Source organism: Phalangium opilio, unplaced genomic scaffold, assembly GCF_054372755.1.
Source record: "Phalangium opilio isolate 3A_F unplaced genomic scaffold, DU_Popi_V2 ptg000098l_1, whole genome shotgun sequence".
Taxonomy (NCBI): domain Eukaryota; kingdom Metazoa; phylum Arthropoda; class Arachnida; order Opiliones; family Phalangiidae; genus Phalangium; species Phalangium opilio.
In genome coordinates, this window is record NW_028324201.1 from 1,764,029 (window position 1) to 1,780,469 (window position 16,441).

At 46.1% G+C, this 16,441-nt stretch overlaps 99 non-coding genes across 99 annotated transcripts; all 99 read left to right on the forward strand.

Moving 5' to 3' along the window:
• The first annotated feature begins 42 nt into the window (after nt 1-42).
• Nucleotides 43-124, forward strand: TRNAS-UGA (transfer RNA serine (anticodon UGA)). The gene has a single exon. It is a non-coding gene; the product is annotated as a tRNA-Ser (tRNA).
• Nucleotides 125-198: 74 nt separating this feature from the next.
• Nucleotides 199-280, forward strand: TRNAS-AGA (transfer RNA serine (anticodon AGA)). The gene has a single exon. It is a non-coding gene; the product is annotated as a tRNA-Ser (tRNA).
• A 75-nt stretch (nt 281-355) lies between these two features.
• On the forward strand, nt 356-437 carry TRNAS-CGA (transfer RNA serine (anticodon CGA)). The gene has a single exon. It is a non-coding gene; the product is annotated as a tRNA-Ser (tRNA).
• Nucleotides 438-512: 75 nt separating this feature from the next.
• Nucleotides 513-594, forward strand: TRNAS-UGA (transfer RNA serine (anticodon UGA)). The gene has a single exon. It is a non-coding gene; the product is annotated as a tRNA-Ser (tRNA).
• Nucleotides 595-826: 232 nt separating this feature from the next.
• TRNAT-UGU (transfer RNA threonine (anticodon UGU)) lies at nt 827-908 on the forward strand. Its single transcript has one exon. It is a non-coding gene; the product is annotated as a tRNA-Thr (tRNA).
• A 74-nt stretch (nt 909-982) lies between these two features.
• Nucleotides 983-1,063, forward strand: TRNAS-AGA (transfer RNA serine (anticodon AGA)). The gene has a single exon. It is a non-coding gene; the product is annotated as a tRNA-Ser (tRNA).
• A 75-nt stretch (nt 1,064-1,138) lies between these two features.
• Nucleotides 1,139-1,220, forward strand: TRNAS-AGA (transfer RNA serine (anticodon AGA)). Its single transcript has one exon. It is a non-coding gene; the product is annotated as a tRNA-Ser (tRNA).
• Nucleotides 1,221-1,295: 75 nt separating this feature from the next.
• Nucleotides 1,296-1,377, forward strand: TRNAS-CGA (transfer RNA serine (anticodon CGA)). The gene has a single exon. It is a non-coding gene; the product is annotated as a tRNA-Ser (tRNA).
• A 75-nt stretch (nt 1,378-1,452) lies between these two features.
• Nucleotides 1,453-1,534, forward strand: TRNAS-AGA (transfer RNA serine (anticodon AGA)). Its single transcript has one exon. It is a non-coding gene; the product is annotated as a tRNA-Ser (tRNA).
• Nucleotides 1,535-1,609: 75 nt separating this feature from the next.
• TRNAS-UGA (transfer RNA serine (anticodon UGA)) lies at nt 1,610-1,690 on the forward strand. The gene has a single exon. It is a non-coding gene; the product is annotated as a tRNA-Ser (tRNA).
• Nucleotides 1,691-1,765: 75 nt separating this feature from the next.
• Nucleotides 1,766-1,847, forward strand: TRNAS-CGA (transfer RNA serine (anticodon CGA)). Its single transcript has one exon. It is a non-coding gene; the product is annotated as a tRNA-Ser (tRNA).
• Nucleotides 1,848-1,922: 75 nt separating this feature from the next.
• TRNAS-UGA (transfer RNA serine (anticodon UGA)) lies at nt 1,923-2,004 on the forward strand. The gene has a single exon. It is a non-coding gene; the product is annotated as a tRNA-Ser (tRNA).
• A 74-nt stretch (nt 2,005-2,078) lies between these two features.
• TRNAS-AGA (transfer RNA serine (anticodon AGA)) lies at nt 2,079-2,160 on the forward strand. The gene has a single exon. It is a non-coding gene; the product is annotated as a tRNA-Ser (tRNA).
• A 75-nt stretch (nt 2,161-2,235) lies between these two features.
• Nucleotides 2,236-2,317, forward strand: TRNAS-CGA (transfer RNA serine (anticodon CGA)). Its single transcript has one exon. It is a non-coding gene; the product is annotated as a tRNA-Ser (tRNA).
• Nucleotides 2,318-2,390: 73 nt separating this feature from the next.
• Nucleotides 2,391-2,472, forward strand: TRNAS-UGA (transfer RNA serine (anticodon UGA)). The gene has a single exon. It is a non-coding gene; the product is annotated as a tRNA-Ser (tRNA).
• A 388-nt stretch (nt 2,473-2,860) lies between these two features.
• Nucleotides 2,861-2,941, forward strand: TRNAF-AAA (transfer RNA phenylalanine (anticodon AAA)). Its single transcript has one exon. It is a non-coding gene; the product is annotated as a tRNA-Phe (tRNA).
• A 75-nt stretch (nt 2,942-3,016) lies between these two features.
• Nucleotides 3,017-3,098, forward strand: TRNAS-AGA (transfer RNA serine (anticodon AGA)). Its single transcript has one exon. It is a non-coding gene; the product is annotated as a tRNA-Ser (tRNA).
• A 75-nt stretch (nt 3,099-3,173) lies between these two features.
• Nucleotides 3,174-3,255, forward strand: TRNAS-AGA (transfer RNA serine (anticodon AGA)). The gene has a single exon. It is a non-coding gene; the product is annotated as a tRNA-Ser (tRNA).
• Nucleotides 3,256-3,330: 75 nt separating this feature from the next.
• Nucleotides 3,331-3,412, forward strand: TRNAS-UGA (transfer RNA serine (anticodon UGA)). The gene has a single exon. It is a non-coding gene; the product is annotated as a tRNA-Ser (tRNA).
• A 74-nt stretch (nt 3,413-3,486) lies between these two features.
• Nucleotides 3,487-3,568, forward strand: TRNAS-UGA (transfer RNA serine (anticodon UGA)). Its single transcript has one exon. It is a non-coding gene; the product is annotated as a tRNA-Ser (tRNA).
• Nucleotides 3,569-3,642: 74 nt separating this feature from the next.
• Nucleotides 3,643-3,723, forward strand: TRNAS-AGA (transfer RNA serine (anticodon AGA)). Its single transcript has one exon. It is a non-coding gene; the product is annotated as a tRNA-Ser (tRNA).
• Nucleotides 3,724-3,798: 75 nt separating this feature from the next.
• On the forward strand, nt 3,799-3,880 carry TRNAS-CGA (transfer RNA serine (anticodon CGA)). Its single transcript has one exon. It is a non-coding gene; the product is annotated as a tRNA-Ser (tRNA).
• A 75-nt stretch (nt 3,881-3,955) lies between these two features.
• On the forward strand, nt 3,956-4,038 carry TRNAS-UGA (transfer RNA serine (anticodon UGA)). Its single transcript has one exon. It is a non-coding gene; the product is annotated as a tRNA-Ser (tRNA).
• A 73-nt stretch (nt 4,039-4,111) lies between these two features.
• Nucleotides 4,112-4,193, forward strand: TRNAS-AGA (transfer RNA serine (anticodon AGA)). Its single transcript has one exon. It is a non-coding gene; the product is annotated as a tRNA-Ser (tRNA).
• A 75-nt stretch (nt 4,194-4,268) lies between these two features.
• TRNAS-AGA (transfer RNA serine (anticodon AGA)) lies at nt 4,269-4,350 on the forward strand. Its single transcript has one exon. It is a non-coding gene; the product is annotated as a tRNA-Ser (tRNA).
• Nucleotides 4,351-4,425: 75 nt separating this feature from the next.
• On the forward strand, nt 4,426-4,507 carry TRNAS-UGA (transfer RNA serine (anticodon UGA)). The gene has a single exon. It is a non-coding gene; the product is annotated as a tRNA-Ser (tRNA).
• Nucleotides 4,508-4,581: 74 nt separating this feature from the next.
• TRNAS-AGA (transfer RNA serine (anticodon AGA)) lies at nt 4,582-4,663 on the forward strand. The gene has a single exon. It is a non-coding gene; the product is annotated as a tRNA-Ser (tRNA).
• Nucleotides 4,664-4,738: 75 nt separating this feature from the next.
• On the forward strand, nt 4,739-4,820 carry TRNAS-UGA (transfer RNA serine (anticodon UGA)). Its single transcript has one exon. It is a non-coding gene; the product is annotated as a tRNA-Ser (tRNA).
• A 58-nt stretch (nt 4,821-4,878) lies between these two features.
• On the forward strand, nt 4,879-4,960 carry TRNAA-UGC (transfer RNA alanine (anticodon UGC)). Its single transcript has one exon. It is a non-coding gene; the product is annotated as a tRNA-Ala (tRNA).
• A 74-nt stretch (nt 4,961-5,034) lies between these two features.
• Nucleotides 5,035-5,115, forward strand: TRNAS-AGA (transfer RNA serine (anticodon AGA)). Its single transcript has one exon. It is a non-coding gene; the product is annotated as a tRNA-Ser (tRNA).
• A 75-nt stretch (nt 5,116-5,190) lies between these two features.
• On the forward strand, nt 5,191-5,272 carry TRNAS-CGA (transfer RNA serine (anticodon CGA)). The gene has a single exon. It is a non-coding gene; the product is annotated as a tRNA-Ser (tRNA).
• Nucleotides 5,273-5,345: 73 nt separating this feature from the next.
• TRNAS-CGA (transfer RNA serine (anticodon CGA)) lies at nt 5,346-5,427 on the forward strand. Its single transcript has one exon. It is a non-coding gene; the product is annotated as a tRNA-Ser (tRNA).
• Nucleotides 5,428-5,657: 230 nt separating this feature from the next.
• Nucleotides 5,658-5,739, forward strand: TRNAC-ACA (transfer RNA cysteine (anticodon ACA)). The gene has a single exon. It is a non-coding gene; the product is annotated as a tRNA-Cys (tRNA).
• Nucleotides 5,740-5,813: 74 nt separating this feature from the next.
• Nucleotides 5,814-5,895, forward strand: TRNAS-AGA (transfer RNA serine (anticodon AGA)). The gene has a single exon. It is a non-coding gene; the product is annotated as a tRNA-Ser (tRNA).
• A 75-nt stretch (nt 5,896-5,970) lies between these two features.
• TRNAS-AGA (transfer RNA serine (anticodon AGA)) lies at nt 5,971-6,052 on the forward strand. The gene has a single exon. It is a non-coding gene; the product is annotated as a tRNA-Ser (tRNA).
• Nucleotides 6,053-6,127: 75 nt separating this feature from the next.
• TRNAS-UGA (transfer RNA serine (anticodon UGA)) lies at nt 6,128-6,209 on the forward strand. The gene has a single exon. It is a non-coding gene; the product is annotated as a tRNA-Ser (tRNA).
• A 74-nt stretch (nt 6,210-6,283) lies between these two features.
• TRNAS-AGA (transfer RNA serine (anticodon AGA)) lies at nt 6,284-6,365 on the forward strand. Its single transcript has one exon. It is a non-coding gene; the product is annotated as a tRNA-Ser (tRNA).
• Nucleotides 6,366-6,440: 75 nt separating this feature from the next.
• Nucleotides 6,441-6,522, forward strand: TRNAS-UGA (transfer RNA serine (anticodon UGA)). The gene has a single exon. It is a non-coding gene; the product is annotated as a tRNA-Ser (tRNA).
• A 74-nt stretch (nt 6,523-6,596) lies between these two features.
• On the forward strand, nt 6,597-6,678 carry TRNAF-AAA (transfer RNA phenylalanine (anticodon AAA)). Its single transcript has one exon. It is a non-coding gene; the product is annotated as a tRNA-Phe (tRNA).
• A 75-nt stretch (nt 6,679-6,753) lies between these two features.
• On the forward strand, nt 6,754-6,835 carry TRNAS-CGA (transfer RNA serine (anticodon CGA)). The gene has a single exon. It is a non-coding gene; the product is annotated as a tRNA-Ser (tRNA).
• A 73-nt stretch (nt 6,836-6,908) lies between these two features.
• TRNAS-CGA (transfer RNA serine (anticodon CGA)) lies at nt 6,909-6,991 on the forward strand. The gene has a single exon. It is a non-coding gene; the product is annotated as a tRNA-Ser (tRNA).
• Nucleotides 6,992-7,063: 72 nt separating this feature from the next.
• On the forward strand, nt 7,064-7,145 carry TRNAS-AGA (transfer RNA serine (anticodon AGA)). The gene has a single exon. It is a non-coding gene; the product is annotated as a tRNA-Ser (tRNA).
• A 74-nt stretch (nt 7,146-7,219) lies between these two features.
• On the forward strand, nt 7,220-7,300 carry TRNAS-AGA (transfer RNA serine (anticodon AGA)). The gene has a single exon. It is a non-coding gene; the product is annotated as a tRNA-Ser (tRNA).
• Nucleotides 7,301-7,531: 231 nt separating this feature from the next.
• On the forward strand, nt 7,532-7,613 carry TRNAS-UGA (transfer RNA serine (anticodon UGA)). Its single transcript has one exon. It is a non-coding gene; the product is annotated as a tRNA-Ser (tRNA).
• A 230-nt stretch (nt 7,614-7,843) lies between these two features.
• Nucleotides 7,844-7,925, forward strand: TRNAC-ACA (transfer RNA cysteine (anticodon ACA)). Its single transcript has one exon. It is a non-coding gene; the product is annotated as a tRNA-Cys (tRNA).
• A 74-nt stretch (nt 7,926-7,999) lies between these two features.
• Nucleotides 8,000-8,081, forward strand: TRNAS-AGA (transfer RNA serine (anticodon AGA)). The gene has a single exon. It is a non-coding gene; the product is annotated as a tRNA-Ser (tRNA).
• A 75-nt stretch (nt 8,082-8,156) lies between these two features.
• Nucleotides 8,157-8,238, forward strand: TRNAS-AGA (transfer RNA serine (anticodon AGA)). The gene has a single exon. It is a non-coding gene; the product is annotated as a tRNA-Ser (tRNA).
• Nucleotides 8,239-8,313: 75 nt separating this feature from the next.
• On the forward strand, nt 8,314-8,395 carry TRNAS-UGA (transfer RNA serine (anticodon UGA)). Its single transcript has one exon. It is a non-coding gene; the product is annotated as a tRNA-Ser (tRNA).
• A 74-nt stretch (nt 8,396-8,469) lies between these two features.
• On the forward strand, nt 8,470-8,551 carry TRNAS-AGA (transfer RNA serine (anticodon AGA)). Its single transcript has one exon. It is a non-coding gene; the product is annotated as a tRNA-Ser (tRNA).
• A 75-nt stretch (nt 8,552-8,626) lies between these two features.
• TRNAS-UGA (transfer RNA serine (anticodon UGA)) lies at nt 8,627-8,708 on the forward strand. Its single transcript has one exon. It is a non-coding gene; the product is annotated as a tRNA-Ser (tRNA).
• Nucleotides 8,709-8,782: 74 nt separating this feature from the next.
• On the forward strand, nt 8,783-8,864 carry TRNAF-AAA (transfer RNA phenylalanine (anticodon AAA)). The gene has a single exon. It is a non-coding gene; the product is annotated as a tRNA-Phe (tRNA).
• Nucleotides 8,865-8,939: 75 nt separating this feature from the next.
• On the forward strand, nt 8,940-9,021 carry TRNAS-CGA (transfer RNA serine (anticodon CGA)). Its single transcript has one exon. It is a non-coding gene; the product is annotated as a tRNA-Ser (tRNA).
• Nucleotides 9,022-9,095: 74 nt separating this feature from the next.
• TRNAS-CGA (transfer RNA serine (anticodon CGA)) lies at nt 9,096-9,178 on the forward strand. Its single transcript has one exon. It is a non-coding gene; the product is annotated as a tRNA-Ser (tRNA).
• Nucleotides 9,179-9,252: 74 nt separating this feature from the next.
• Nucleotides 9,253-9,333, forward strand: TRNAS-AGA (transfer RNA serine (anticodon AGA)). The gene has a single exon. It is a non-coding gene; the product is annotated as a tRNA-Ser (tRNA).
• A 75-nt stretch (nt 9,334-9,408) lies between these two features.
• Nucleotides 9,409-9,490, forward strand: TRNAS-CGA (transfer RNA serine (anticodon CGA)). The gene has a single exon. It is a non-coding gene; the product is annotated as a tRNA-Ser (tRNA).
• Nucleotides 9,491-9,564: 74 nt separating this feature from the next.
• TRNAS-AGA (transfer RNA serine (anticodon AGA)) lies at nt 9,565-9,646 on the forward strand. The gene has a single exon. It is a non-coding gene; the product is annotated as a tRNA-Ser (tRNA).
• A 75-nt stretch (nt 9,647-9,721) lies between these two features.
• TRNAS-AGA (transfer RNA serine (anticodon AGA)) lies at nt 9,722-9,803 on the forward strand. Its single transcript has one exon. It is a non-coding gene; the product is annotated as a tRNA-Ser (tRNA).
• Nucleotides 9,804-9,878: 75 nt separating this feature from the next.
• On the forward strand, nt 9,879-9,960 carry TRNAS-UGA (transfer RNA serine (anticodon UGA)). Its single transcript has one exon. It is a non-coding gene; the product is annotated as a tRNA-Ser (tRNA).
• Nucleotides 9,961-10,034: 74 nt separating this feature from the next.
• On the forward strand, nt 10,035-10,116 carry TRNAS-AGA (transfer RNA serine (anticodon AGA)). Its single transcript has one exon. It is a non-coding gene; the product is annotated as a tRNA-Ser (tRNA).
• Nucleotides 10,117-10,191: 75 nt separating this feature from the next.
• On the forward strand, nt 10,192-10,273 carry TRNAS-UGA (transfer RNA serine (anticodon UGA)). The gene has a single exon. It is a non-coding gene; the product is annotated as a tRNA-Ser (tRNA).
• A 74-nt stretch (nt 10,274-10,347) lies between these two features.
• TRNAF-AAA (transfer RNA phenylalanine (anticodon AAA)) lies at nt 10,348-10,429 on the forward strand. Its single transcript has one exon. It is a non-coding gene; the product is annotated as a tRNA-Phe (tRNA).
• Nucleotides 10,430-10,504: 75 nt separating this feature from the next.
• On the forward strand, nt 10,505-10,586 carry TRNAS-CGA (transfer RNA serine (anticodon CGA)). The gene has a single exon. It is a non-coding gene; the product is annotated as a tRNA-Ser (tRNA).
• Nucleotides 10,587-10,660: 74 nt separating this feature from the next.
• Nucleotides 10,661-10,743, forward strand: TRNAS-CGA (transfer RNA serine (anticodon CGA)). Its single transcript has one exon. It is a non-coding gene; the product is annotated as a tRNA-Ser (tRNA).
• A 74-nt stretch (nt 10,744-10,817) lies between these two features.
• Nucleotides 10,818-10,898, forward strand: TRNAS-AGA (transfer RNA serine (anticodon AGA)). The gene has a single exon. It is a non-coding gene; the product is annotated as a tRNA-Ser (tRNA).
• A 75-nt stretch (nt 10,899-10,973) lies between these two features.
• Nucleotides 10,974-11,055, forward strand: TRNAS-CGA (transfer RNA serine (anticodon CGA)). Its single transcript has one exon. It is a non-coding gene; the product is annotated as a tRNA-Ser (tRNA).
• Nucleotides 11,056-11,129: 74 nt separating this feature from the next.
• On the forward strand, nt 11,130-11,211 carry TRNAS-AGA (transfer RNA serine (anticodon AGA)). Its single transcript has one exon. It is a non-coding gene; the product is annotated as a tRNA-Ser (tRNA).
• A 75-nt stretch (nt 11,212-11,286) lies between these two features.
• TRNAS-CGA (transfer RNA serine (anticodon CGA)) lies at nt 11,287-11,368 on the forward strand. The gene has a single exon. It is a non-coding gene; the product is annotated as a tRNA-Ser (tRNA).
• A 74-nt stretch (nt 11,369-11,442) lies between these two features.
• On the forward strand, nt 11,443-11,524 carry TRNAS-UGA (transfer RNA serine (anticodon UGA)). The gene has a single exon. It is a non-coding gene; the product is annotated as a tRNA-Ser (tRNA).
• A 74-nt stretch (nt 11,525-11,598) lies between these two features.
• On the forward strand, nt 11,599-11,680 carry TRNAS-AGA (transfer RNA serine (anticodon AGA)). The gene has a single exon. It is a non-coding gene; the product is annotated as a tRNA-Ser (tRNA).
• Nucleotides 11,681-11,755: 75 nt separating this feature from the next.
• TRNAS-CGA (transfer RNA serine (anticodon CGA)) lies at nt 11,756-11,837 on the forward strand. The gene has a single exon. It is a non-coding gene; the product is annotated as a tRNA-Ser (tRNA).
• A 75-nt stretch (nt 11,838-11,912) lies between these two features.
• On the forward strand, nt 11,913-11,994 carry TRNAS-CGA (transfer RNA serine (anticodon CGA)). Its single transcript has one exon. It is a non-coding gene; the product is annotated as a tRNA-Ser (tRNA).
• A 75-nt stretch (nt 11,995-12,069) lies between these two features.
• TRNAS-UGA (transfer RNA serine (anticodon UGA)) lies at nt 12,070-12,151 on the forward strand. The gene has a single exon. It is a non-coding gene; the product is annotated as a tRNA-Ser (tRNA).
• Nucleotides 12,152-12,225: 74 nt separating this feature from the next.
• TRNAS-AGA (transfer RNA serine (anticodon AGA)) lies at nt 12,226-12,307 on the forward strand. The gene has a single exon. It is a non-coding gene; the product is annotated as a tRNA-Ser (tRNA).
• A 74-nt stretch (nt 12,308-12,381) lies between these two features.
• On the forward strand, nt 12,382-12,463 carry TRNAS-CGA (transfer RNA serine (anticodon CGA)). Its single transcript has one exon. It is a non-coding gene; the product is annotated as a tRNA-Ser (tRNA).
• Nucleotides 12,464-12,538: 75 nt separating this feature from the next.
• TRNAS-UGA (transfer RNA serine (anticodon UGA)) lies at nt 12,539-12,620 on the forward strand. The gene has a single exon. It is a non-coding gene; the product is annotated as a tRNA-Ser (tRNA).
• A 74-nt stretch (nt 12,621-12,694) lies between these two features.
• On the forward strand, nt 12,695-12,776 carry TRNAS-CGA (transfer RNA serine (anticodon CGA)). Its single transcript has one exon. It is a non-coding gene; the product is annotated as a tRNA-Ser (tRNA).
• Nucleotides 12,777-12,851: 75 nt separating this feature from the next.
• On the forward strand, nt 12,852-12,933 carry TRNAS-UGA (transfer RNA serine (anticodon UGA)). Its single transcript has one exon. It is a non-coding gene; the product is annotated as a tRNA-Ser (tRNA).
• Nucleotides 12,934-13,007: 74 nt separating this feature from the next.
• Nucleotides 13,008-13,096, forward strand: TRNAS-AGA (transfer RNA serine (anticodon AGA)). The gene has a single exon. It is a non-coding gene; the product is annotated as a tRNA-Ser (tRNA).
• A 67-nt stretch (nt 13,097-13,163) lies between these two features.
• TRNAS-UGA (transfer RNA serine (anticodon UGA)) lies at nt 13,164-13,245 on the forward strand. The gene has a single exon. It is a non-coding gene; the product is annotated as a tRNA-Ser (tRNA).
• Nucleotides 13,246-13,319: 74 nt separating this feature from the next.
• On the forward strand, nt 13,320-13,401 carry TRNAS-UGA (transfer RNA serine (anticodon UGA)). Its single transcript has one exon. It is a non-coding gene; the product is annotated as a tRNA-Ser (tRNA).
• Nucleotides 13,402-13,476: 75 nt separating this feature from the next.
• TRNAS-UGA (transfer RNA serine (anticodon UGA)) lies at nt 13,477-13,558 on the forward strand. The gene has a single exon. It is a non-coding gene; the product is annotated as a tRNA-Ser (tRNA).
• Nucleotides 13,559-13,632: 74 nt separating this feature from the next.
• TRNAS-AGA (transfer RNA serine (anticodon AGA)) lies at nt 13,633-13,714 on the forward strand. Its single transcript has one exon. It is a non-coding gene; the product is annotated as a tRNA-Ser (tRNA).
• A 74-nt stretch (nt 13,715-13,788) lies between these two features.
• On the forward strand, nt 13,789-13,870 carry TRNAS-CGA (transfer RNA serine (anticodon CGA)). The gene has a single exon. It is a non-coding gene; the product is annotated as a tRNA-Ser (tRNA).
• Nucleotides 13,871-13,945: 75 nt separating this feature from the next.
• Nucleotides 13,946-14,027, forward strand: TRNAS-UGA (transfer RNA serine (anticodon UGA)). Its single transcript has one exon. It is a non-coding gene; the product is annotated as a tRNA-Ser (tRNA).
• Nucleotides 14,028-14,101: 74 nt separating this feature from the next.
• Nucleotides 14,102-14,183, forward strand: TRNAS-CGA (transfer RNA serine (anticodon CGA)). The gene has a single exon. It is a non-coding gene; the product is annotated as a tRNA-Ser (tRNA).
• Nucleotides 14,184-14,258: 75 nt separating this feature from the next.
• Nucleotides 14,259-14,340, forward strand: TRNAS-UGA (transfer RNA serine (anticodon UGA)). The gene has a single exon. It is a non-coding gene; the product is annotated as a tRNA-Ser (tRNA).
• A 74-nt stretch (nt 14,341-14,414) lies between these two features.
• TRNAS-AGA (transfer RNA serine (anticodon AGA)) lies at nt 14,415-14,503 on the forward strand. The gene has a single exon. It is a non-coding gene; the product is annotated as a tRNA-Ser (tRNA).
• Nucleotides 14,504-14,570: 67 nt separating this feature from the next.
• TRNAS-UGA (transfer RNA serine (anticodon UGA)) lies at nt 14,571-14,652 on the forward strand. Its single transcript has one exon. It is a non-coding gene; the product is annotated as a tRNA-Ser (tRNA).
• A 74-nt stretch (nt 14,653-14,726) lies between these two features.
• On the forward strand, nt 14,727-14,808 carry TRNAS-UGA (transfer RNA serine (anticodon UGA)). The gene has a single exon. It is a non-coding gene; the product is annotated as a tRNA-Ser (tRNA).
• A 75-nt stretch (nt 14,809-14,883) lies between these two features.
• TRNAS-UGA (transfer RNA serine (anticodon UGA)) lies at nt 14,884-14,965 on the forward strand. The gene has a single exon. It is a non-coding gene; the product is annotated as a tRNA-Ser (tRNA).
• A 74-nt stretch (nt 14,966-15,039) lies between these two features.
• Nucleotides 15,040-15,121, forward strand: TRNAS-AGA (transfer RNA serine (anticodon AGA)). The gene has a single exon. It is a non-coding gene; the product is annotated as a tRNA-Ser (tRNA).
• Nucleotides 15,122-15,195: 74 nt separating this feature from the next.
• TRNAS-AGA (transfer RNA serine (anticodon AGA)) lies at nt 15,196-15,277 on the forward strand. The gene has a single exon. It is a non-coding gene; the product is annotated as a tRNA-Ser (tRNA).
• Nucleotides 15,278-15,351: 74 nt separating this feature from the next.
• On the forward strand, nt 15,352-15,433 carry TRNAS-CGA (transfer RNA serine (anticodon CGA)). The gene has a single exon. It is a non-coding gene; the product is annotated as a tRNA-Ser (tRNA).
• Nucleotides 15,434-15,508: 75 nt separating this feature from the next.
• Nucleotides 15,509-15,590, forward strand: TRNAS-UGA (transfer RNA serine (anticodon UGA)). The gene has a single exon. It is a non-coding gene; the product is annotated as a tRNA-Ser (tRNA).
• A 74-nt stretch (nt 15,591-15,664) lies between these two features.
• Nucleotides 15,665-15,753, forward strand: TRNAS-AGA (transfer RNA serine (anticodon AGA)). The gene has a single exon. It is a non-coding gene; the product is annotated as a tRNA-Ser (tRNA).
• Nucleotides 15,754-15,820: 67 nt separating this feature from the next.
• Nucleotides 15,821-15,902, forward strand: TRNAS-UGA (transfer RNA serine (anticodon UGA)). The gene has a single exon. It is a non-coding gene; the product is annotated as a tRNA-Ser (tRNA).
• A 74-nt stretch (nt 15,903-15,976) lies between these two features.
• On the forward strand, nt 15,977-16,058 carry TRNAS-AGA (transfer RNA serine (anticodon AGA)). Its single transcript has one exon. It is a non-coding gene; the product is annotated as a tRNA-Ser (tRNA).
• A 75-nt stretch (nt 16,059-16,133) lies between these two features.
• On the forward strand, nt 16,134-16,215 carry TRNAS-CGA (transfer RNA serine (anticodon CGA)). Its single transcript has one exon. It is a non-coding gene; the product is annotated as a tRNA-Ser (tRNA).
• Nucleotides 16,216-16,290: 75 nt separating this feature from the next.
• Nucleotides 16,291-16,372, forward strand: TRNAS-AGA (transfer RNA serine (anticodon AGA)). Its single transcript has one exon. It is a non-coding gene; the product is annotated as a tRNA-Ser (tRNA).
• Nucleotides 16,373-16,441: the final 69 nt, after the last annotated feature.

Sequence of the window (16,441 nt, forward strand, 5' to 3'; positions counted from 1 at the left end):
TAAGTAGTTTCACAGATTTCTGAGTGGTCTGGGTTAACCGAAGCAGTCGTGGCCGAGTGGTTAAGGCGACAGACTTGAAAACTGTTGGGATATTCCCGCGCAGGTTCGAATCCTGCCGACTGCGGTCGAACTAACATTTTTATTCCAATGATAGCTTTAGAAGTTCCACACTTTTTTAAGTGGTCGCGGTTAACGGAAGCAGTCGTGGCCGAGTGGTTAAGGCGACAGACTAGAAATCTGTTGGGGTATTCCCGCGCAGGTTCGAATCCTGCCGACTGCGATTGAGCAAAGATTTTTTATTACTATAATACCTTTAGTGGTTTCACAGATTTCTGAGTGGTCTGGGGTAACCGAAGCAGTCGTGGCCGAGTGGTTAAGGCGACAGACTCGAAATCTGTTGGGATATTCACGCGCAGGTTCGTATCCTGCCGACTGCGATTGAGCAAAGATTTTCTATTTCAATAATACCCTTAGTGGTTTCACAGATTTATGAGTTGTCTCGGTTAACCGAAGCGGTCGTGACCGAGTGGTTAAGGCGACAGACTTGAAATCTGTTGGGATATTCCCGCGCAGGTTCGAATCCTGTCGACTGCGATTGAGCAAACATTTTTTAATTCAATAATACCTTTAGTGGTTTCACAGATTTCTGAGTAGTTTCGGTTAATCGGATCAGTCGTGGCCGAGTGGTTAAGGCGACAAACACGAAATCTGTTGGGATATTCCCGCGCAGGTTCGAATCCGGCCGACTGCGATTAAGCAAAGATTTTTTATTTCAATAATACCCTTAGTGGTTTCACAGATTTCTGAGTAGTCTAGGTTAATCGGAGCAGTCGTGGCCGAGTGGTTAAGGCGACAGACTTGTTTTCTGTTGGTATATTCCCGCGTAGGTTCAATTCCTGCCGACGGCGTTCGAACTAACATTTTTATTCCAATGATAGCTTTAGAAGTTAGACACTTTTTTAAGTGGTCTCGGTTAACAGAAGCTGTCGTGGCCGAGTGGTTAAGGCGGCTGACTAGAATTCTGTTGGGATATTCCCGTCAGGTTCAAATCCTGCCGACCGCAACTGAGCAAACATCTTTTATTTCAATAATACCTTTAGTGGTTTCACAGATTTGTGAGTGGTCTCGGTGTACCGAAGCAGTCGTGGCCGAGTGGTTAAGGCGACAGACTAGAAATCTGTTGGGGTATTCCCGCGCAGGTTCGAATCTTGCCGACTGCGATTGAGCAAAGATTTTTTATTACTATAATACCTTTAGTGGTTTCACAGATTTGTGAGTGGTCTGGGGTAACCGAAGCAGTCGTGGCCTAGTGGTTAACTCGACAGACTCGAAATCTGTTGGGATATTCCCGCGTAGGTTCGAATCCTGCCGACTGCGATTGAGCAAAGATTTTCTATTTCAATAATACCCTTAGTGGTTTCACAGATTTCTGAGTAGTCTCGGTTAATCGGAGCAGTCGTGGCCGAGTGGTTAAGGCGACAGACTAGAAATCTTTTGGGATATTCCCGTGCAGGTTCGAATCCTGCCGACTGCGATTGAGCAAAGATTTTTTATTTCAATGATACCTTTAGTGGTTTCACGGATTTTCGAGTGGTCGCGGTTAACCGAAGCAGTCGTGGCAGAGTGGTTAAGGCGACAGACTTGAAATCTGTTGGGATATTCACGTCAGGTTCAAATCTTGCCGACTGCGACTGAGCAAACATCTTTTATTTCAATAATACCTTTAGTGGTTTCACAGATTTCTGAGTGGTCTGGGGTAACCGAAGCAGTCGTGGCCGAGTGGTTAAGGCGACAGACTCGAAATCTGTTGGGATATTCCCGCGCAGGTTCGAATCCTGCCGACTGCGATTGAGCAAAGATTATTTATTTCAATGATACCTTTGGTGGTTTCACGGATTTTCGAGTGGTCGCGGTTAACAGAAGCAGTCGTGGCCGAGTGGTTAAGGCGACAGACTTGAAATCTGTTGGGATATGCCCGCGCAGGTTCGGATCCTGCCGACTGCGGTCGAACTAACATTTTTATTCCAATGATAGCTTTAGAAGTTCCACACTTTTTTAAGTGGTCTCGGCTAACGGAAGCAGTCGTGGCCGAGTGGTTAAGGCGACAGACTAGAAATCTGTTGGGATATTCCCGCGCAGGTTCGAATCCTGCCGACTGTGATTGAGCAAAGATTTTTTATTACTATAATACCTTTAGTGCTTTCACAGATTTCTGAGTGGTCTGGGGAAACCGAAGCAGTCGTGGCCGAGTGGTTAAGGCGACAGACTCGAAATCTGTTGGGATATTCCCGCGCAGGTTCGAATCCTGCCGACTGCGATTGAGCAAAGGTTTTTTTTCAATAATACCTTTAGTGGTTTCAGAGATTTATGAGTTGTCTCGGTAAACTGAAGCGGTCGTGGCCGAGTGGTTAAGGCGACAGACTTGAAATCTGTTGGGATATTCCCGCGCAGGTTCGAATTCTGTCGACTGCGATTGAGCAAAGATTTTTTAATTCAATAATACCTTTAGTGGTTTCACAGATTTCTGAGTAGTTTCGGTTAATCGGATCAGTCGTGGCCGAGTGGTTAAGGCGACAAACACGAAATCTGTTGGGATATTCCCGCGCAGGTTCGAATCCGGCCGACTGCGATTGAGCAAAGATTTTTTATTTCAATAATACCCTTAGTGGTTTCACAGATTTCTGAGTAGTCTCGGTTAATCGGAGCAGTGGTCGCCGAGTGGTTAAGGCGACAGACTTGTTTTCTGTTGGTATATTCCCGCGCAGGTTCAATTCCTGCCGACGGCGTTCGAACTAACATTTTTATTCCAATGATAGCTTTAGAAGTGAGACACTTTTTTAAGTGGTCTCGGTTAACAAAAGCTGTCGTGGCCGAGCGGTTAAGGCGGCTGACTAAAATTCTGTTGGGATATTCCCGTCAGGTTCAAATCCTGCCGACTGCAACTGAGCAAACATCTTTTATTTCAATAATACCTTTAGTGTTTTCACAGATTTCTGAGTGGTCTCGGTGTACCGAAGCAGTCGTGGCCGAGTGGTTAAGGCGACAGACTAGAAATCTGTTGGGGTATTCCCGCGCAGGTTCGAATCCTGCCGACTGCGATTGAGCAAAGATTTTTTATTACTATAATACCTTTAGTGGTTTCACAGATTTGTGAGTGGTCTGGGGTAATCGGAGCAGTCGTGGCCGAGTGGTTAGGGCGACAGACTAGAAATCTGTTGGGATATTCCCGTGCAGGTTCGAATCCTGCCGACTGCGATTGAGCAAAGATTTTTTATTTCAATGATACCTTTAGTGGTTTCACGGATTTTCGAGTGGTCGCGGTTAACCGAAGCAGTCGTGGCAGAGTGGTTAAGGCGACAGACTTGAAATCTGTTGGGATATTCACGCGCAGGTTCGAGTCCTGCCGAATGCGTTCGAACTCACATACTTATTCCAATGATAGCTTTAGTAGTTCCACAATTTTTTGAGTGGACTTGGTTAACAGAAGCAGTCGTGGCCGAGTGGTTAAGGCGACAGACTTGAAATCTGTTGGGATATTCCTGCGCAGGTTCGGATCCTGCCGACTGTGGTCGAACTAACATTTTTATTCCAATGATAGCTTTAGAAGTTCCACACTATTTTAAGTGGTCTAGGCTAACGGAAGCAGTCGTGGCCGAGTGGTTAAGGCGGCTGACTAGAATTCTGTTGGGATATTCCCGTCAGGTTCAAATCTTGCCGACTGCGACTGAGCAAACATCTTTTATTTCAATAATACCTTTAGTGTTTTCACAGATTTCTGAGTGGTCTCGGTGTACCGAAGCAGTCGTGGCCGAGTGGTTAAGGCGACAGTCTCGAAATGTGTTGGGATATTCCCGCGCTGGTTCGAATCCTGCCGACTGCGATTGGGCAAAGTTTTCTTGTTACTATAATACCTTTAGTGGTTTCACAGATTTCTGAGTGGTCTGGGTTAACCGAAGCAGTCGTGGCCGAGTGGTTAAGGCGACAGACTTGAAATCTGTTGGGATATTCCCGCGCAGGTTCGGATCCTGCCCGACTGCGTTCGAACTAACATTTTTATTCCATGATAGCTTTAGAAGTTCCACAATTTTTTAAGTGGTCTCGGTTAACAGAAGCAGTCGTGGCCGAGTGGTTAAGGCGGCAGACTAGAAATCTGTTGGGATATACCCGCGTAGGTTCGAATCCTGCCGACTGCGATTGAGCAAAGATTTTCTATTTCAATAATACCCTTAGTGGTTTCACAGATTTCTGAGTAGTCTCGGTTAATCGGAGCAGTCGGGGCCGAGTGGTTAAGGCGACAGACTAGAAATCTGTTGGGATATTCCCGCGCAGGTTCGAATCCTGCCGACTGCGATTGAGCAAAGATTTTTTATTTCAATAATACCCTTAGTGGTTTCACAGATTTCTGAGTAGTCTCGGTTAATCGGAGCAGTCGTGGCCGAGTGGTTAAGGCGACAGACTTGAAATCTGTTGGGATATTCACGCGCAGGTTCGAATCCTGCCGACTGCGTTCGAACTCACATACTTATTCCAATGATAGCTTTAGTAGTTCCACAATTTTTTGAGTGGACTTGGTTAACAGAAGCAGTCGTGGCCGAGTGGTTAAGGCGACAGACTAGAAATCTGTTGGGATATTCCCGCGCAGGTTCGAATCCTGCCGACTGCGATTGAGCAAAGATTTCTTATTACTATAATACCTTAAGTGGTTTCACTGATTTCTGAGTGGTCTGGGTTAACCGAAGCAGTCGTAACCGAGTGGTTAAGGCGACAGACTTGAAAACTGTTGGGATATTCCCGCGCAGGTTCGAATCCTGTCGACTGCGATTGAGCAAAGATTTTTTAATGGTTTCACAGATTTCTGAGTAGTCTCGGTTAATCATAGCAGTCGTGGCCGAGTGGTTAAGGCGACAGACTTGCTTTCTGTTGGTATATTTCCGCGCAGGTTCAAATCCTGCCGACTGCGTTCGAACTAACATTTTTATTCCAATGATAGCTTTAGAAGTTAGACACTTTTTTAAGTGGTCTCGGCTAACGGAAGCAGTCGTGGCCGAGTGGTTAAGGCGGCTGACTAGAATTCTGTTGGGATATTCCCGTCAGGTTCAAATCTTGCCGACTGCGACTGAGCAAACATCTTTTATTTCAATAATACCTTTAGTGTTTTCACAGATTTCTGAGTGGTCTCGGTGTACCGAAGCAGTCGTGGCCGAGTGGTTAAGGCGACAGACTCGAAATCTGTTGGGATATTCCCGCGAAGGTTCGAATCCTGCCGACTGCGATTGTGCAAAGGTTTTTTTTCAATAATACCTTTAGTGGTTTCAGAGATTTATGAGTTGTCTCGGTTAACCGATGCAGTCGTGGCCGAGAGGTTAAGGCGACAGACTCGAAATCTGTTGGGATATTCCCGCGCAGGTTTGAATCCTGCCGACTGCGATTGGGCAAAGTTTTCTTATTACTATACTTCCTTTAGTGGTTTCACAGATTTCTGAGTGGTGTGGGTTAACCGAAGCGGTCGTGGCCGAGTGGTTAAGGCGACAGACTTTAAATCTGTTGGGATATTCCCGCGCAGGTTCGGATCCTGCCCGACTGCGTTCGAACTAACATTTTTATTCCATGATAGCTTTAGAAGTTCCACACTTTTTAAGTGGTCTCGATTAATAGAAGCAGTCGTGGCCGTGTGGTTAAGGCGGCAGACTACAAATCTGTTGAGATATTCCCGCGCAGGTTCAAATCCTGCCGACTGCGTTCGAACTAACATTTTTATTCCAATGATAGCTTTAGAAGTTAGACACTTTTTTAAGGTGTCTGGGTTAACAGAAGCAGTCGTGGCCGAGTGGTTAAGGCGGCAGACTAGAAATCTGTTGGGATATTCCCGCGCAGGTTCGAATCCTGCCGACTGCGATTGAGTAAAGATTTTCTATTTCAATAATACCCTTAGTGGTTTCACAGATTTCTGAGTAGTCTCGGTCAATCGGAGCAGTCGTGGCCGAGTGGTTAAAGCGACAGACTAGAAATCTGTTGGGATATTCCCGCGCAGGTTCGAATCCTGCCGACTGCGATTGAGCAAAGATTTTTTATTTCAATGATACCTTTAGTGGTTTCACGGATTTTCGAGTGGTCGCGGTTAACCGAAGCAGTCGTGGCCGAGTGGTTAAGGCGACAGACTTGAAATCTGTTGGGATATTCACGCGCGGGTTCGAATCCTGCCGACTGCGTTCGAACTCACATACTTATTCCAATGATCGCTTTAGTAGTTCCACAATTTTTTGAGTGGACTTGGTTAACAGAAGCAGTCGTGGCCGAGTGGTTAAGGCGACAGACTAGAAATCTGTTGGGATATTCCCGCGCAGGTTCGAATCCTGCCGACTGCGTTTGAGCAAAGATTTCTTATTACTATAATACCTTAAGTGGTTTCACAGATTTTTGAGTGGTCTGGGTTAACCGATGCAGTCGTGGCCGAGTGGTTAAGGCGACAGACTTGAAATCTGTTGGGATATTCCCGCGCAAGTTCGAATCCTGCCGACTGCGGTCGAACTAACATTTTTATTCCAATGATAGCTTTAGAAGTTCCACACTTTTTTAAGTGGTCACGGTTAACGGAGGCAGTCGTGGCCGAGTGGTTAAGGCGACAGACTAAAAATCTGTTGGGATATTCCCGCGCAGGTTCGAATCCTGCCAACTGCGATTGAGCAAAGATTTTTTATTACTATAATACCTTTAGTGGTTTCACAGATTTCTGAGTGGTCTGGGGTAACCGAAGCAGTCGTGGCCGAGTGGTTAAGGCGACAGACTCGAAATCTGTTGGGATATTCCCGTGCAGGTTCGAATCCTGCCGACTGCGATTGAGCAAAGGTTTTTTTTCAATAATACCTTTAGTGGTTTCAGAGATTTATGAGTTGTCTCGGTTAACCGATGCAGTCGTGGCCGAGAGGTTAAGGCGACAGACTCGAAATCTGTTGGGATATTCCCGCGCAGGTTCGAATCCTGCCCGACTGCGTTCGAACTAACATTTTTATTCCATGATAGCTTTAGAAGTTCCACACTTTTTAAGTGCTCTCGGTCAACAGAAGCAGTCGTGGCCGTGTGGTTAAGGCGGCAGACTAGAAATCTGTTGAGATATTCCCGCGCAGGTTCAAATCCTGCCGACTGCGTTCGAACTAACATTTTTATTCCAATGATAGCTTTAGAAGTTAGACACTTTTTTAAGTGGTCTCGGTTAACAGAAGCAGTCGTGGCCGAGTGGTTAAGGCGGCAGACTAGACATCTGTTGGGATATTCCCGTCAGGTTCAAATCCTGCCGACTGCGACTGAGCAAACATTTTTTATTTCAATAATACCTTTGGTGGTTTCAAAGATTTCTGAGTAGTTTCGGTTAATCGGAGCAGTCGTGGACGAGTGGTTAGGGCGACAGACTCGAAATCTGTTGGGATATTCTCGCGCAGGTTCGAATCCGGCCGACTGCGATTGAGCAAAAATTTTTATTTCAAAGATACCTTAAGTGGTTTCGCGGATTTTCGAGTGGTCAGGGTTAATCGAAGCAGTCGTGGCCGAGTGGTTAAGGCGACAGACTTGAAATCTGTTGGGATATTCCCGCGCAGGTTTGAATCCTGCCGACTGCGATTGGGCAAAGTTTTCTTATTACTATACTACCTTTAGTGGTTTCACAGATTTCTGAGTGGTGTGGGTTAACCGAAGCAGTCGTGGCCGAGTGGTTAAGGCGACAGACTTTAAATCTGTTGGGATATTCCCGCGCAGGTTCGGATCCTGCCCGACTGCGTTCGAACTAACATTTTTATTCCATGATAGCTTTAGAAGTTCCACACTTTTTAAGTGGTCTCGATTAATAGAAGCAGTCGTGGCCGTGTGGTTAAGGCGGCAGACTACAAATCTGTTGAGATATTCCCGCGCAGGTTCAAATCCTGCCGACTGCGTTTGAACTAACATTTTTATTCCAATGATAGCTTTAGAAGTTAGACACTTTTTTATGGTGTCTGGGTTAACAGAAGCAGTCGTGGCCGAGTGGTTAAGGCGGCAGACTAGAAATCTGTTGGGATATTCCCGCGCAGGTTTGAATCCTGCCGACTGCGATTGAGCAAAGATTTTCTATTTCAATAATACCCTTAGTGGTTTCACAGATTTCTGAGTAGTCTCGGTCAATCGGAGCAGTCGTGGCCGAGTGGTTAAGGCGACAGACTAGAAATCTGTTGGGATATTCCCGCGCAGGTTCGAATCCTGCCGACTGCGATTGAGCAAAGATTTTTTATTTCAATGATACCTTTAGTGGTTTCACGGATTTTCGAGTGGTCGCGGTTAACCGAAGCAGTCGTGGCCGAGTGGTTAAGGCGACAGACTTGAAATCTGTTGGGATATTCACGCGCAGGTTCGAATCCTGCCGACTGCGTTCGAACTCACATACTTATTCCAATGATCGCTTTAGTAGTTCCACAATTTTTTGAGTGGACTTGGTTAACAGAAGCAATCGTGGCCGAGTGGTTAAGGCGACAGACTAGAAATCTGTTGGGATATTCCCGCGCAGGTTCGAATCCTGCCGACTGCGTTTGAGCAAAGATTTCTTATTACTATAATACCTTAAGTGGTTTCACAGATTTCTGAGTGGTCTGGGTTAACCGATGCAGTCGTGGCCGAGTGGTTAAGGCGACAGACTTGAAATCTGTTGGGATATTCCCGCGCAAGTTCGAATCCTGCCGACTGCGGTCGAACTAACATTTTTATTCCAATGATAGCTTTAGAAGTTCCACACTTTTTTAAGTGGTCTCGGTTAACGGAGGCAGTCGTGGCCGAGTGGTTAAGGCGACAGACTAAAAATCTGTTGGGATATTCCCGCGCAGGTTCGAATCCTGCCAACTGCGATTGAGCAAAGATTTTTTATTACTATAATACCTTTAGTGGTTTCACAGATTTCTGAGTGGTCTGGGGTAACCGAAGCAGTCGTGGCCGAGTGGTTAAGGCGACAGACTCGAAATCTGTTGGGATATTCCCGTGCAGGTTCGAATCCTGCCGACTGCGATTGAGCAAAGGTTTTTTTTTCAATAATACCTTTAGTGGTTTCAGAGATTTATGAGTTGTCTCGGTTAACCGATGCAGTCGTGGCCGAGAGGTTAAGGCGACAGACTCGAGATCTGTTGGGATATTCCCGCGCAGGTTCGAATCCTGCCCGACTGCGTTCGTACTAACATTTTTATTCCAATGATAGCTTTAGAAGTTAGACACTTTTTTAAGTGGTCTCGGTTAACAGAAGCAGTCGTGGCCGAGTGGTTAAGGCGGCAGACTAGACATCTGTTGGGATTTTCCCGTCAGGTTCAAATCCTGCCGACTGCGACTGAGCAAACATTTTTTATTTCAATAATACCTTTAGTGGTTTCACAGATTTCTGAGTAGTTTCGGTTAATCGGAGCAGTCGTGGACGAGTGGTTAAGGCGACAGACTCGAAATCTGTTGGGATATTCTCGCGCAGGTTCGAATCCGGCCGACTGCGATTGAGCAAAAATTTTTATTTCAAAGATACCTTAAGTGGTTTCGCGGATTTTCGAGTGGTCTGGGTTAACAGAAGCAGTCGTGGCCGAGTGGTTAAGGCGGCAGACTAGAAATCTGTTGGGATATTCCCGCGCAGGTTTGAATCCTGCCGACTGCGATTGAGCAAAGATTTTCTATTTCAATAATACCCTTAGTGGTTTCACAGATTTCTGAGTAGTCTCGGTCAATCGGAGCAGTCGTGGCCGAGTGGTTAAGGCGACAGACTAGAAATCTGTTGGGATATTCCCGCGCAGGTTCGAATCCTGCCGACTGCGATTGAGCAAAGATTTTTTATTTCAATGATACCTTTAGTGGTTTCACGGATTTTCGAGTGGTCGCGGTTAACCGAAGCAGTCGTGGCCGAGTGGTTAAGGCGACAGACTTGAAATCTGTTGGGATATTCACGCGCAGGTTCGAATCCTGCCGACTGCGTTCGAACTCACATACTTATTCCAATGATCGCTTTAGTAGTTCCACAATTTTTTGAGTGGACTTGGTTAACAGAAGCAGTCGTGGCCGAGTGGTTAAGGCGACAGACTAGAAATCTGTTGGGATATTCCCGCGCAGGTTCGAATCCTGCCGACTGCGTTTGAGCAAAGATTTCTTATTACTATAATACCTTAAGTGGTTTCACAGATTTCTGAGTGGTCTGGGTTAACCGATGCAGTCGTGGCCGAGTGGTTAAGGCGACAGACTTGAAATCTGTTGGGATATTCCCGCGCAAGTTCGAATCCTGCCGACTGCGGTCGAACTAACATTTTTATTCCAATGATAGCTTTAGAAGTTCCACACTTTTTTAAGTGGTCTCGGTTAACGGAGGCAGTCGTGGCCGAGTGGTTAAGGCGACAGACTAAAAATCTGTTGGGATATTCCCGCGCAGGTTCGAATCCTGCCAACTGCGATTGAGCAAAGATTTTTTATTACTATAATACCTTTAGTGGTTTCACAGATTTCTGAGTGGTCTGGGGTAACCGAAGCAGTCGTGGCCGAGTGGTTAAGGCGACAGACTCGAAATCTGTTGGGATATTCCCGTGCAGGTTCGAATCCTGCCGACTGCGATTGAGCAAAGGTTTTTTTTTCAATAATACCTTTAGTGGTTTCAGAGATTTATGAGTTGTCTCGGTTAACCGATGCAGTCGTGGCCGAGAGGTTAAGGCGACAGACTCGAAATCTGTTGGGATATTCCCGCGCAGGTTCGAATCCTGCCCGACTGCGTTCGTACTAACATTTTTATTCCAATGATAGCTTTAGAAGTTAGACACTTTTTTAAGTGGTCTCGGTTAACAGAAGCAGTCGTGGCCGAGTGGTTAAGGCGGCAGACTAGACATCTGTTGGGATATTCCCGTCAGGTTCAAATCCTGCCGACTGCGACTGAGCAAACATTTTTTATTTCAATAATACCTTTAGTGGTTTCACAGATTTCTGAGTAGTTTCGGTTAATCGGAGCAGTCGTGGACGAGTGGTTAAGGCGACAGACTCGAAATCTGTTGGGATATTCTCGCGCAGGTTCGAATCCGGCCGACTGCGATTGAGCAAAAATTTTTATTTCAAAGATACCTTAAGTGGTTTCGCGGATTTTCGAGTGGTCTGGGTTAACAGAAGCAGTCGTGGCCGAGTGGTTAAGGCGGCAGACTAGAAATCTGTTGGGATATTCCCGCGCAGGTTTGAATCCTGCCGACTGCGATTGAGCAAAGATTTTCTATTTCAATAATACCCTTAGTGGTTTCACAGATTTCTGAGTAGTCTCGGTCAATCGGAGCAGTCGTGGACGAGTGGTTAAGGCGACAGACTCGAAATCTGTTGGGATATTCTCGCGCAGGTTCGAATCCGGCCGACTGCGATTGAGCAAAAATTTTTATTTCAAAGATACCTTAAGTGGTTTCGCGGATTTTCGAGTGGTCAGGGTTAACCGAAGCAGTCGTGGCCGAGTGGTTAAGGCGACAGACTTGAAATCTGTTGGGATATTCCCGCGCAGGTTCGAATCCTGCCAAATGCGTTCGAACTCACATACTTATTCCAATGATAGCTTTAGTAGTTCCACAATTTTTTGAGTGGACTAGAGTAAAAGAAGCAGTCGTGGCCGAGAGGTTAAGGCGACAGACTAGAAATCTGTTGGGATATACCCGCGCAGGTTCGAATCCTGCCGACTGCGATTGAGCAAAGGTTTTTTTTTTCAATAATACCTTTAGTGGTTTCAGAGATTTATGAGTTGTCTCGGTTAACCGATGCAGTCGTGGCCGAGAGGTTAAGGCGACAGACTCGAAATCTGTTGGGATATTCCCGCGCAGGTTCGAATCCTGCCGACTGCGATTGAGCAAAGATTTTCTATTTCAATAATACCCTTAGTGGTTTCACAGATTTCTGAGTAGTTTCGGTTAATCGGAGCAGTCGTGGCCGAGTGGTTAAGGCGACAGACTCGAAATCTGTTGGAATATTCTCGCGCAGGTTCGAATCCGGCCGACTGCGATTGAGCAGAGATTTTTTATTTCAAAGATACCTTAAGTGGTTTCACGGATTTTCGAGTGGTCGCGGTTAACCGATGCAGTCGTGGCCGAGTGGTTAAGGCGACAGACTTGAAATCTGTTGGGATATTCCCGCGCAGGTTCGAATCCTGCCGACTGCGTTCGAACTCACATACTTATTCCAATGATAGCTTTAGAAGTTCCACACTTTTTTAAGTGGTCTCGGTTAACAGAAGCAGTCGTGGCCGAGTGGTTAATGCGGCAGGCTAGAAATCTGTTGGCATATTCCCGCGCAGGCTCGAATCCTGCCGACTGCGTTCGAACTCACATACTTATTCCAATGATTGCTTTAGTAGTTCCACAATTTTTTGAGTGGACTTGATTAAAAGAAGCAGTCGTGGCCGAGTGGTTAAGGGGACAGACTCGAAATCTGTTGGGATATTCCCGCGCAGGTTCGAATCCTGCCGACTGCGATTGAGCAAAGATTTTTTATTTCAATGATACCTTTATTGGTTTCACGGATTTTCGAGTGGTCGCGGTTAACCGAAGCAGTCGTGGCCGAGTGGTTAAGGCGATAGAATTGAAATCTGTTTGGATATTCACGCGCAGGTTCGAATCCTGCCGACTGCGTTCGAACTCACATACTTATTCCAATGATAGCTTTAGTAGTTCCACAATTTTTTGAGTGGACTTGGTTAACAGAAGCAGTCGTGGCCGAGTGGTTAAGGCGACAGACTCGAAATCTGTTGGGATATTCCCGCGCAGGTTCGAATCCTGCCGACTGCGATTGAGCAAAGATTTTTTATTTCAATGATACCTTTATTGGTTTCACGGATTTTCGAGTGGTCGCGGTTAACCGAAGCAGTCGTGGCCGAGTGGTTAAGGCGACAGAATTGAAATCTGTTTGGATATTCACGCGCAGGTTCGAATCCTGCCGACTGCGTTCGAACTCACATACTTATTCCAATGATAGCTTTAGTAGTTCCACAATTTTTTGAGTGGACTTGGTTAACAGAAGCAGTCGTGGCCGAGTGGTTAAGGCGACAGACTAGAAATCTGTTGGGATATTCCCGCGCAGGTTCGAATCCTGCCGACTCGATTGAGCAAAGATTTCTTATTACTATAATACCTTAAGTGGTTTCACAGATTTCTGAGTGGTCTGGGTTAACCGAAGCAGTCGTGGCCGAGTGGTTAAGGTGACAGACTTGAAATCTGTTGGGATATTCCCGCGCAGGTTCGAATCCTGCCGACTGCATTCGAACTAACATTTTTATTCCAATGATATCTTTAGAAGTTCCACACTTTTTTAAGTGGTCTCGGTTAACAGAAGCAGTCGTGGCCGAGTGGTTAAGGCGACAGACTTGAAATCTGTTGGAATATTCTCGCGCAGGTTCGAATCCGGCCGACTGCGATTGAGCAGAGATTTTTTATTTCAAAGATACCTTAAGTGGTTTCACGGATTTTCGAGTGGTCGCGGTTAACCGATGCAGTCGTGGCCGAGTGGTTAAGGCGACAGACTTGAAATCTGTTGGGATATTCCCGCGCAGGTTCGAATCCTGCCGACTGCGTTCGAACTCACATACTTATTCCAATGATAGCTTTAGAAGTTCCACACTTTTTTAAGTGGTCTCGGTTAACAGAAGCAGTCGTGGCCGAGTGGTTAATGCGGCAGGCTAGAAATCTGTTGGCATATTCCCGCGCAGGCTCGAATCCTGCCGACTGCGTTCGAACTCACATACTTATTCCAATGATTGCTTTAGTAGTTCCACAATTTTTTGAGTGGACTTGATTAAAAGAAGCAGTCGTGGCCGAGTGGTTAAGGGGACAGACTCGAAATCTGTTGGGATATTCCCGCGCAGGTTCGAATCCTGCCGACTGCGATTGAGCAAAGATTTTTTATTTCAATGATACCTTTATTGGTTTCACGGATTTTCGAGTGGTCGCGGTTAACCGAAGCAGTCGTGGCCGAGTGGTTAAGGCGATAGAATTGAAATCTGTTTGGATATTCACGCGCAGGTTCGAATCCTGCCGACTGCGTTCGAACTCACATACTTATTCCAATGATAGCTTTAGTAGTTCCACAATTTTTTGAGTGGACTTGGTTAACAGAAGCAGTCGTGGCCGAGTGGTTAAGGCGACAGACTCGAAATCTGTTGGGATATTCCCGCGCAGGTTCGAATCCTGCCGACTGCGATTGAGCAAAGATTTTTTATTTCAATGATACCTTTATTGGTTTCACGGATTTTCGAGTGGTCGCGGTTAACCGAAGCAGTCGTGGCCGAGTGGTTAAGGCGACAGAATTGAAATCTGTTTGGATATTCACGCGCAGGTTCGAATCCTGCCGACTGCGTTCGAACTCACATACTTATTCCAATGATAGCTTTAGTAGTTCCACAATTTTTTGAGTGGACTTGGTTAACAGAAGCAGTCGTGGCCGAGTGGTTAAGGCGACAGACTAGAAATCTGTTGGGATATTCCCGCGCAGGTTCGAATCCTGCCGACTCGATTGAGCAAAGATTTCTTATTACTATAATACCTTAAGTGGTTTCACAGATTTCTGAGTGGTCTGGGTTAACCGAAGCAGTCGTGGCCGAGTGGTTAAGGTGACAGACTTGAAATCTGTTGGGATATTCCCGCGCAGGTTCGAATCCTGCCGACTGCATTCGAACTAACATTTTTATTCCAATGATATCTTTAGAAGTTCCACACTTTTTTAAGTGGTCTCGGTTAACAGAAGCAGTCGTGGCCGAGTGGTTAAGGCGACAGACTTGAAATCTGTTGGAATATTCTCGCGCAGGTTCGAATCCGGCCGACTGCGATTGAGCAGAGATTTTTTATTTCAAAGATACCTTAAGTGGTTTCACGGATTTTCGAGTGGTCGCGGTTAACCGATGCAGTCGTGGCCGAGTGGTTAAGGCGACAGACTTGAAATCTGTTGGGATATTCCCGCGCAGGTTCGAATCCTGCCGACTGCGTTCGAACTCACATACTTATTCCAATGATAGCTTTAGAAGTTCCACACTTTTTTAAGTGGTCTCGGTTAACAGAAGCAGTCGTGGCCGAATGGTTAATGCGGCAGGCTAGAAATCTGTTGGCATATTCCCGCGCAGGCTCGAATCCTGCCGACTGCGTTCGAATTCACATACTTATTCCAATGAGAGCTTTAGTAGTTCCACAATTTTTTGAGTGGACTTGATTAAAAGAAGCAGTCGTGGCCGAGTGGTTAAGGCGACAGACTAGAAATCTGTTGGGATATTCCCGCGCAGGTTCGAATCATGCCGACTGCGATTGAGCAAAAGTTTTTTTTTCAATAATACCTTTAGTGGTTTCAGAGATTTATGAGTTGTCTCGGTTAACCGATGCAGTCGTGGCCGAGAGGTTAAGGCGACAGACTCGAAATCTGTTGGGATATTCCCGCGCAGGTTCGAATCCTGCCGACTGCGATTGAGCAAAGATTTTTTATTTCAATGATACCTTTAGTGGTTTCACGGATTTTCGAGTGGTCGCGGTTAACCGAAGCAGTCGTGGCCGAGTGGTTAAGGCGACAGAATTGAAATCTGTTTGGATATTCACGCGCAGGTTCGAATCCTGCCGACTGCGTTCGAACTCACATACTTATTCCAATGATAGCTTTAGTAGTTCCACAATTTTTTGAGTGGACTTGGTTAACAGAAGCAGTCGTGGCCGAGTGGTTAAGGCGACAGACTAGAAATCTGTTGGGATATTCCCGCGCATGTTTGAATCCTGCCGACTCGATTGAGCAAAGATTTGTTATTACTATAATACCTTAAGTGGTTTCACAGATTTCTGAGTGGTCTGGGTTAACCGAAGCCGTCGTGGCCGAGTGGTTAAGGTGACAGACTTGAAATCTGTTGGGATATTCCCGCGCAGGTTCGAATCCTGCCGACTGCGTTCGAACTAACATTTTTATTCCAATGATAGCTTTAGAAGTTCCACACTTTTTTAAGTGGTCTCGGTTAACAGAAGCAGTCGTGGCCGAGTGGTTAAGGCGGCAGACTAGAAATCTGTTGGGATATTCCCGCGCAGGTTTGAATCCTGCCGACTGCGATTGAGCAAAGATTTTCTATTTCAATAATACCCTTAGTGGTTTCACAGATTTCTGAGTAGTCTCGGTTAATCGGAGCAGTCGTGGCCGAGTGGTTAAGGCGACAGACTCGAAGTCTGTCGGGATATTCCCACGCAGGTTCGAATCCGGCCGACTGCGATTGAGCAAAGATTTTTTATTTCAAAGATACCTTTAGTGGTTTCACGGATTTTCGAGTGGTCGCGGTTAACCGAAGCAGTCGTGGCCGAGTGGTTAAGGTGACAGACTAGAAACCTGTTGGGATATTCCCGCGCAGGTTCGAATCCTGCCGACTGCGTTCGAACTAACATTTTTATTCCAATGATAGCTTTAGAAGTTCCAAACTTTTTTAAGTGGTCTCGGTTAA